Here is an 11,047-nt window from a genome sequence, read left to right as displayed (position 1 = left end):
GCAATCCCATGAAAGATACACTGCCGTGACCAGTGGTAATTATGTGTTTACCAGGCTACCCTCCTAGAATCAGAATCTGGCCCAATAAGGTCCTAAGGTGGCCTTAAAAATATAAGTCCTGGACTTCTCAGGGCATTTGGCCCATCCTATGCAAGAGATAGATACTCAGAGAGTACTTCAGATGGGTCATATGGAATCAAAATCTCTTTTCAAATTTGAAACATCCTTACTAGATGGCACTGCCAGCCCCAGCTTGTCCCAGACACCACAGGAGACTTACAGAACTTTAAGAAAGGCACTCAAAATGCCCAAGATGCCCAGTCCAAGTCAGGAACTCCACTTGTCCACTTCTCAAGGCAGTTCTCTCTCTCTCTTTCTGTCTCTTTCTTGTACACTCTTTAACACACACACACACACACACACACACACACCACATATACTCAATATCCCCCCAAATTTACTATCAACTCCTGAAATAGTATACATTTATTCACTTAATTATTTATTTTGTATCCAACCGTATCATAGTAATTTTGGGCAAGAGTCTCACCTGTTTTTCTCTCTGATGTAATCCTAATGCATAATAGTGCCTGACTTACAGTAAATGTTCAATAAAAATTTATTGAATGTGAAAATTAATGATTGAATGCTATCTTTAAAATATGTCTTTTTAAACATATATGTTTCCAATACGGAAAAGTATTTTACTGTATTTGTCTTGCTTGCTTTTATTGTTTACAAACACATCTTGGATCACTTAGAAATGATCCCTTTTCAGTTTGAATTTTACTGTTGATATTAGAGTTGTATACTTTTAGATGTGGGAGAAATGGCTTTGGGCTCAGAAGCAGACTTTTTTGTTGTGGTGATTGGGAAATATCCTTACAGGTTCAGAAAGAGGTAGGGAATCATGCAGTAAAATGGGAACACATTTCAGAATGAGTTATGCATTTGATTTAGAGATTTTGGGTAAGGGACCTTCAGTAGCAGCTCTGGTCACTGAATGGAACAAGGTTTGTAAGATAAGATTAGCATGCTGAATTCAGTTTTCAAAGCTAGTAATAAAAAGGCAATATTTTCTTGTGTAGATTGTTTTTATTGATCTCCTGGGTTCTGATATCACACTGACATTTCTATTTGAGGAGCAGGTTACTGCACAATGAGGACTTTCTGCTTCCCATTGTGCTTACTCTCCTTTCCCAAAATGGGCTGACTCTCCCAGAAGCAGATGAAACAACAGGACAACAAGTGGTCTCCCCCCACCCCTATCACACACATAGATGGGCAAGATCCACCCCACCTTCTCCTGCTATTCTCTCCCTTCAGTCCTGCATTCTCTGCCCCATGTGGCATGGCACAGTGGGAACCTCCCTGCAGCCAACCTGCTTTTTCTCTCCCTTTAGAAGGTCACTGTCTCCCCAAGGAGCATTTTCACACTGTTTTGGTACTTTCCATGTTGCAGCTAATTATGGCTGAAACTTTGGATAACACTTTTCACATTTCCTTACTTTCTATCATTATTCATATAACTTAAAACAAAAAAAGTAGAAAAATAAGAAAAAAGGAAATGTGTAAATACATGAACATCAAAATTGGTACTCTTTTTATACTCTTTTTCTCACAATTCAAGGAATATCATAAAATGTTGAGGTTTTGATATATACCAGCCATTTAACAAAACAGTATTTTCAAAGGGTATTCCATGACAAAATAACTCTTCAGAATATTAATAGGTATTAAATAAAGAAGAAATACTAACACTAACAGGAGTTATATGAAGAGTGGGTTAGAGGAGTGCAAAACACTGGCATGAAGCAGATTTCTTTCACATAGGGCCTTATACAACCTCACATGTTCTCAAGGGGAGGTAGTGTGTTTCCAAAAGACAGCTCTCCCTGCAAACATTTCCCAAGCCAATTTGACCACTGAAAGTGACTGACTTCTAAGGGCAGTTTGCAGTTTCTATAACATTCTTTGGTGAGTGCTGTTGTAGACAATGATTGCTTGCATAAATTTTACATTAGCATAGCATCTAATTTAATAGCATCCTAGAACTGTATATATCCTTCCTTTGTCTCAATTAGTTTAAAAGCATATGCTTAAACATATAAAGAAACAAAGACAAGGACCAAAAATGTTTTGAAAAGTGATTTAAAATTGTTCTTTTTTAGAAGAGTGATGTCCCTTTACAAGTTTCTGAACCTCAAGGGAAAAAGGTCAGTTGATGTTGCAGTTCCATTTCCTGATTTTTTTTTTCTTTGCTGGAGATACCAGCAAACAGTAACTCAGCATCATAGGCACTGAACTGGTTAAAAAAAAAGATGCAAAATCAGAATGGCAAAGACAAGACAGTGTCAGAGAAGTGATCTGGAAAGAATTTTGACCTTCTCCACCCAAGATATGACCGGGGTAGCCTATTGCTCATAATAACCTGTATTTGCTTTAATAAGACGTAATGAATCTAATGGAGAATACTGCTATGAACAGCAGTTCAAATTTAAAAAAGAAAAAAAGAAACCACTCGGGTTGAATGGACTGATACAAGGAAAACATTTGTCTGTACTTTGCTCAAAATAGGTGGATAAACGTATATGAAAAAATCAAACCAATAGATCTATCTAAATCATGAAATCCTTCATTTATTTTTTATCTCTTCTGAGATAAAATGCATGCTTGTTAAATAGTCTCTAGGCCCATGTTAATATATAGATTGAAAACATAAGTTACTTTAATAAAATTACCCAAGTGAGATAGGTGACAGGTCTGAAAATAAACATGATAATCCACAACACAATTAACACTAAAATATTTAAAATATCTTAACAATTCTTGAACTTGAATGAATGAAATCATTAAGTTGTTTGCAATAAATTTCTTCACCTAAGAATATTTTGCCTTATTTTTTAGGTTGTGGACCCACTGGAATAGGCAAAAGAATAAAAAGGAATACGAATTTCTCCTGTTTTGTTAGATTAGTTAATTATAACTGAGATCTAGTTAGCTTTAAGAAAAGAGTCTCCACCAAAAAACTGTTAGAACTAATAAATGAATTAATAAAGTTTCAAGATACAAAATCAATATACAAAAATCAGTTGCATTCCTGTATACTAACAATAAACTATTAGAAAGTGAAATTAAGAAAACAATCCCAGTATGGAACCACAAAAGACCCTGAACAGTTAACACAATCTTGAGAGAGAAGAACAAAACTGGAGGTATCACAATTCCGGATTTCAAGATATACTACAAAGCTGTAGTAATCAAAGTTGTATGGTACTAGCATCAAGATAGACACACAGATTGCTAGAACAAAATAGAGAGCCCAGAAATAAACCCACACCTAGATGGTCAATTAATCTATTACAAAGAAGCAAAGAATATGCAATGAGGAAAAGACAGTCTCTTCAATAAATGGTGTTGGGAAAACTGGACAGCCATATGCAAAAGAATTAAACTGGACCACTTTCTTACACCATACACAAAAATTAAGTAGATTAAAGACCTAAATATGATATCTGAAACCATAAAACTTCCAGAAGAAAACATAAACAGTAAATTCTTTGACATTGGCCATGGCAATTTTTTCTAGATTCCTTAGGCAAGGGAAACAAAAGCAAAGATAAACTGTTGGTACTACACCAAAAAAAGTACATTTGTACAGCGAAGGAAAACATCAACAAAAAGAAAAGGCAATTTACTGATTGGGAGAAGTTATTTGCAAATGATACATCCAAAATATATAAAGAACTTATATAACCCAACTCCAAAAAAATCTGATAAAAAGTGGGCAGAAGACCTGAATAGACATTTTTCCAAAAAAAAAAAAAAAAAAAAAAAAAGGCATACAGATGACTAACAAACACCTGAAAAGATGCTCAACATCGTTAATCATGAAGGAAATGCAAATAAAAACCACAACAAGATATTACCTTACACCTGTCAGAATGGCTAGATTCAAAAAGGAAAGAAATAACAAGTGTTGAAAAGGATGTGAAGAAAAAGAAACCCTGGTGCACTGTTGGTGGGAATGCAAACTGATATAGCCAGTGTGGAAAACAGTACGGAGGTTCCTTAAATATTAAAAATAGAAATCCATATTATACAATAATTCAATGACTGGTTATTTACCCAAAGAAAACAAAAACACTAATTTGAAAAGATCTATGCACCCTATGTTTACTGAAGCATTATTTACAATAGCCTAGATATGGAAGCAACCCAAGTGCTCGTCAGTAGATGAATGGAAAAAGAAGATGTGAGAAATATTATATATATATTTTTGTTTATATGTATATATTTATATATTATATATAGCATAATATATACATATATAATATATAGCATATATTATATAATATTTATATATTATATATTAATATAATATAATATAATTAATATATTATAATGTAAAATAATATATATATTATTTATATATTACATATAGTGTTATATATATGTGTGTACATATATACATATATATATATACATATACATACATATACATATATATACAATTAACCAGTAAGTGAAAGATGTGTATGCTGAAAAGTACAAAATACTGATGAAAGAAACTGAAGAAACTAATAAATGGAAAGATATTCTGTGTTCATGGATTGGAAGAATTAATATTGTAGAAATGTCCATACTGCCCAAAGCAATCTGCAGATTCAGTGCAATCCCTATCAAAATCCCAATGACATTTTCCCAGGAAAGTGAAAATAGTCCTAAAATTTGTATGGAAACACAAAAGACCCTGAAGAACCAAAGCAAACTTGAGAAAGAAGAACAAAGCTGGAGGCATCACACTCCCTGAATCAAACTATATTACAAAATTGTAGTAATCAAAACAGTATAGTATTGGCATAAATAGTGACACACAGATCAACAGAACAGCATAAAGAGCCCAGAAAGAAACTTAAGCTTAAATGGTCAATTAATTTATGATAAAAAAAGACAATAATATACAATGGGGAAACAACAGTCTCTTCAACAAATGGTTTCAGGAAAACTGGACAGCAACATGCAAAAGAATGAAACCAGACCACTCTCTGATACCATATGCAGTGTATTAAAGATTTGAATGTAAGACCTGGAACCATTAAACTTTTAGAGAAAATATAGGCGGGAAGCTCTTTGAGATTAGTCTTATGATATTTTTAGATTTGACACCAAAAACAAAGTCAGTAAAATAAAAAATAAAAAAGTGGAACTACAGCAAAATTAAAAGCTTCTGCACAGCAAAGGAAAACATCAACAAAATGAAAAAGCAACCTATAAAATGGTAGAAATTTTTGCAAATCATACATCATACATCCAAAATATATAAAGAACCCATACAACTCAGTGGCAAAATAATAAATAATTAAAAAATGGGCAAAGGATCTGATTAGACATTTTTCCCAAGAAGACATACAAATGGCCAAGAGGAACATGAAAAGATGCTCAACATCACTCATCATTAGGGAAATGCAAATCAAAACCACAATGAGATATCACCTCACACCTGTCAGAATGGCTAAAAACGAAAAGACAAGAAGTAATGAGATAGTGAGGATATGGAGAAAAGGGATTCTTCATACATTGCTGATGGGAATGCAAACTGGTGCAGCCACTATGGAAAACAATGTGAAGGTTACTCAGAAAAATTAAAAACAGAACTACATATGAAATGGTACCAATTGCATTTCTCGGTATATATCCAAAGGAAATGAAAACAGGATATGAAAGAAATATCTATACCCTGTGTTTATTGCAGCATTATTCACAATAGCCAAGATATGAAAAAAAACAACCTAAGTCTCCATCAACGGATGCATGGATGAAGAAGATGTGGTGCGTATATGTACAATAGAACATTATTTAGCCATTAGAAAGAAGGAAATCCTGCCTTTGGGGCAAAATGGCTCAACTTCAAGGGCGTGACACTAAGTGAAAAAGCCAGACAGAAAGACAAACACTGTGTGGTGTCACTTACATGTGAAATTAAAAAAAAAAAAAAAAAAGTCAAATTTATACAAACAAAAAGTAGAGAAGTGGTTACCAGGGTCTGGGATGGGTGTGGGATAGGAAGAGTTTGATTAAAAGGGGTACAAATTTCCAGTTATACAATAAATAACTTCTGAGAATCTAATGCAAAGCACAGTGATGATAGTCGGTAACGCTGCATTATAAAATTTAAATCTGTTAAACCAACAAAGAAAAAAGATAAAAAGATAAATAAAAAGAGGTGGGGCAGTGTCCTTATGTGGGTAACAGCTCTTCAAGTCCTGTATTATTCTTGATACCTCAGTTAATAGTTGTTTATTTCTGGAAGTTGACAGATTTCATGGTAATAGTGTTTTAGCATGTTTTAATAAGTTATGTGTATTTCACTTTTCTACCTTAGGAGGCTCTAAACATTATTTGTGTAATGAATAGACTTTTCCTAATGCCTCACACAATATTACAGATGTTTACCTCAGAATCGTAGAGCCAAATGTTAGAACATTAGAACATGAGGATTTTTAGAGGTAATCATATTCCCATATTTTACCATTGAGGAAAATGAGATGTAGTTATCTCCAGACTATTGGAACTTCATTTGGCTGTGCTTCCAAATGTTAGTCTATCACCTCTTCTCCTCTTCTGTTTTACAGGGATGCTGCCGCAGCTGGATTCACTCTCCTTGCAGGACTAACCCATTCCAATCTGCACACCCACCTGGGCTCCAGAAAAGATGAGCTTCAATAAGTTCATGTCTCTTATTAGACATGGTTTGAATCAAACCATTCTTCTTGGGTTACCTATTGAACTGCTGGGTAAAGTTCTTGATGGGTTTTCTTTTGCTGATCCTACTTAGAATGTACTAACTACTGGAATTCTTTATTTCTAGAGGCCCAGTGTTCAGTTCTGCAGTACCATGTTATAATAACTGCAGTGATAAGACACTTAGATACACACACCAGTCACACACATATGCATGTCACACACAACATACTACACACACACTCATGCACACCACACACCTACATACAAATGCATACCATACCCACATCATACACTACATAAACACACCACCACCACCCCACACACATATGCACAACACACATATGACTGCCTCACTGACACACGCATATCACATCCTTCACATACATATATGCACACCACCCTTGTATATACACATGCATACCACACACACTGTGTATCTCACACACACATATGCACACACACTACATGCTCCTTCATCTACACTCATAGGCTCTAAATACAGCCTTTTGTTATATTTATATTATATTTATTCTGACATCTTATCCTTCAGTTCTGCTCATTTGTCAGGATACTCCAATATCTGACTTTGGAGAATCCTGGGCCTGAGCCATAACTGAGTTCCCATAAGCCAGAACCCAGGCTTTGCTGTCCACTGAGCCTGTGTAATTAGCCAGGCCTAGGTCTCTGCACATGTCCCCTTAGGAGAACTTGGCCCTTCCTTGGGCCTCAATCCATCCCAGCCTCATTTTCCTTACTCAGCCAAGCTTTGGATACTCATCCTTGACCCAATAAAAGTTATGAAATATTTAATGCTAATCTCTTGCTTGAAGTGAGTAAGCTCTTTCTCCTTCTCTCTCCCTAATTTTGTTAATTTTAATGGCCTACAAAAATACACCTAAATTAACAAATATCTCTGCCTTTCAAAGGTGCTCTAAAAGAAATGATTGTTTAGACAAAGATATTTTTGCTATGTGCACAGAATTGAAATACCTAAGGTTTTACATGTCATGTTTTCTTTGAGATGTTATTGCAATTAAAGACATTTCTGAGATAGAAGGCATATGCCAAATGATGAAATGTCAGAATCAAGACTGATCAGCATAGAAATCAATGCACAAAAGTATACCTAAGATTCATATGTCCTGATGTCTTCAACCATTGTAAAGGAGCATTTTTCATAGGGAAAAATAATTCAAGAAAGAACAGGATATATGGAACTATTATCCTGTGACAGAATAGTATACAGGCAAACAGGTGATGCTTGGTGGCCATGACAAGGCCATGTGATGGTATTGTAAATTTTTGAGTATTTTTTTTACAAGCCAGAAATTTATCTTGAAGGGGAGAGATGAGGATAGGATATCCCTCAAAATCAGAGGGAAAATAAACATGAAGGCAATATCAGTAGTTTCATATGCAGTGAGTAAGGAGACTGGACAAGCTTAATGTAATATTCACTAGAAAGTTATGGAATCACAGAGTGAACAGATATTTTATATATATATATATTCATAGTACAAGATATTCAGCTTCTTCAATGAAAGCAGATCGAAGATCTTTAGGTTGCATTAAAAACCCATGGTGCCAAAATACAAATCAAGGGAAGACTCTAAAGGAAACCACTTCAAGATTACTTTAGCTTTAATAGTATAATTTAAGCCAACATTTGTATATCACAGTGTGGAAAAGCTCAACATTAAATGGTAACTCAGCAGTCACGCTTCAAGGCACATGAGCTGGATCAAAAGGGGACATGGGGAAAGTGCATGCATCAGTGTCCACACACACTCAGAATCTGATTATCAGCCTCCACTGTGCATACAAAACAGAGGGGATCTCATTTAAGCTGCTTGCGACAGGAAGGCAGGAAGGTGCAGTAGGAAGAGCAAGATCTAAATACAAAAGACGTCTGTCCTGGGGCAAGTTATTTAAACTCTTTAATCTTCGACTTTCTCACTTGTAAATGTGGAAAATAAGATGTACTGTACTTTGTAAAATAAGACTGACTTTGGAGGCTTTAGTGCACTTAGAAACACAGTGATTGGCAACTGGGCACTCAAAAAATGTGTGTTGTTTCTCTGTCTTCTTGAAAACTTATGTACAATGAAACACTGTGACAATGTCATTGAAAATTTCAAACTAGGACTGATGTCTTTTTGTTAGTTTCTCTATTGGCTGGTGTTTGTTGAGGAGGAAAAACTTTTCCTCTGACTTGGTGGATTTTTGCCTGAGGGTATGCAAGTCAAATGTGCAAAAGAAATTAACAGATGAAGAGTCCTACCATTATTACTAATATTTATGTGCATGAGAGTTCGATGAAAAGGAGTAAAACTCATAGAAATGGTTAGAACCTTGAGCTACACACTATTCTAATAAAGGAAAGAAAGGGTCAATAAATCATGGACAAGTGATGAGGAAATACATGAGGGACCTTGTGGGAGATCAGGGTTATTTTACAAAATCTGTGTATGAAAATTCAGTGTAGACTCTCCCTCTCTAGTGATAAGAGTCACTCTTCTTTTCCTGCTCATGTGTGGGCAGCACCTTGAAAAAGGGAAATTTGTGCCCTACTTTAGGCAGCTAAGAAGAGGGGGTGGGGTTGAGGGGAGAGGGAACGCTTCTTGCATCTGTTGATTCTCAACTGCTTTGAGCTCAAAATAATCCCCATGCCTGTGGCTCAGTCTGCTTAGTCTCTGACCTTTGATTTCGGCCCAGGTCATGATCTGAAGGTTGGTGGAATCAAGTCCTGCGTCTGGCTCTGCTCTGACAGCACAGAGCCTGTTTGGTATTCTCTCTCTCTCTCTCTCTCTCTCACCCTCCCTCTGCCCCTGCCCCATTCATCCTCTAAAAATAGATAAAATGAAAACATTAAAAAAATAATAATCATCATGCCAAAGTGGCATACTTTTGGGGTGGCATATACTGAACTCTTTATGTTTGACAGTTAGGATATATACATGACTTACACAGAATGATGGAGAACTATCTGGGAAGAACTTTTTGTTGACTATGTATCTATCCTAAGACATTTTGGAGTTTCTGATTCCTGGGAAGAATATCTCAATTGTGTTCAAACACAATTCAAGAGAAGCTCTTAGAAGATCTGATGTTCAGGGTGCCTGAGTTGCTCAGTCAGCTAAGTGCCCAACTCTTGGTTTCAGGTCAGGTCCTGATCTCATAGTTCTTGAGATCAAGCTCCACATAGGGCTCTGGCTGACAGTGTGGAGCCTGCTTAGGATTCTCTGTCCCTCTCACTGCCCCTCCCCTGCTCTTGTGCATGTGCACATGCTCTGTCTTTCTCTCTCAAAATAAATAAACATAAAAAAATAGTTAAAAAAAGATCAGCTGCTCAGAATTTCTGCCCAACCTAATAGAAGTTAAATGAATTTCCAGATCAGCTTTTCTTAAAACAAAATTCATATGTACTTCTCTGGGTCCTTGCCATGCATTTATTCATTGTATTCACCATTAAGATATTCTGGTGTGGTCCTAGACCAGACAAGACCTTCTAGTAGTAATAAATATTAATGTTATTGTGATAAGGAATACAATATTGTACATAAATATGAGGAAAAAAATTCTTGCTATTTTAGAATTTAAAGCTTTTAGAACAAATAAGCTCCAGTTATTTCACTGAGAGGTAATTTGCTATATAAGATTTTAGTGTCTACGAAACTGTAAAAAATAAGCAATTGTAACAGAAATGCTAGGATTCTGGATTCATCTGGGTCATAGAAATGATCTAAACCAATACATAGCACTAAAAAGAGTAAGACTTTTAGAAAATTGAGTTCTTCCTCAACATTCCCATTCCAGAACCATCTAGTAATCATGCAATCAATTGATGCTGACTATATTCCTTCCTTCTGTCAGATGGCTCTGTATCTTCTGCTACTTCCAGTTCATAAAGACAAGGTACCTACCTTTTCTAAACTATGATACAATGAGAATATGTGGTTCAAATGGATTTGACATAAAGAACCTTCAAGGATTTGCCTCTATGATTGTGATTTCTTCTCCCTTTAAAGTGCCACTCTTTCTTATACCATTTCCATTGCAGGATGCTTAAGAAAGAGAATCCAAAGCAGGCTTCATGCCATCAGTACAGAGCCAGACATGGGGCTTGATCCCACAAACCACGGACTCATGACCTGAGCCGAAATCAAGGGTCAGATGCTTAACCAACTAAGCCACCCAAGTGTGACCACTTCCATTTTTTTTTTGAGTGGACTCTAACTCAACATCATATATACTAAAAATGTTGCTATATCCCATAACTCTTGCTATTCCTGTTCCTGTC

The sequence above is a fragment of the Panthera leo genome, chromosome A3 (assembly GCF_018350215.1).
Source record: "Panthera leo isolate Ple1 chromosome A3, P.leo_Ple1_pat1.1, whole genome shotgun sequence".
Classification (NCBI taxonomy): domain Eukaryota; kingdom Metazoa; phylum Chordata; class Mammalia; order Carnivora; family Felidae; genus Panthera; species Panthera leo.
Note: the sequence above shows the minus strand (reverse complement) of the source record.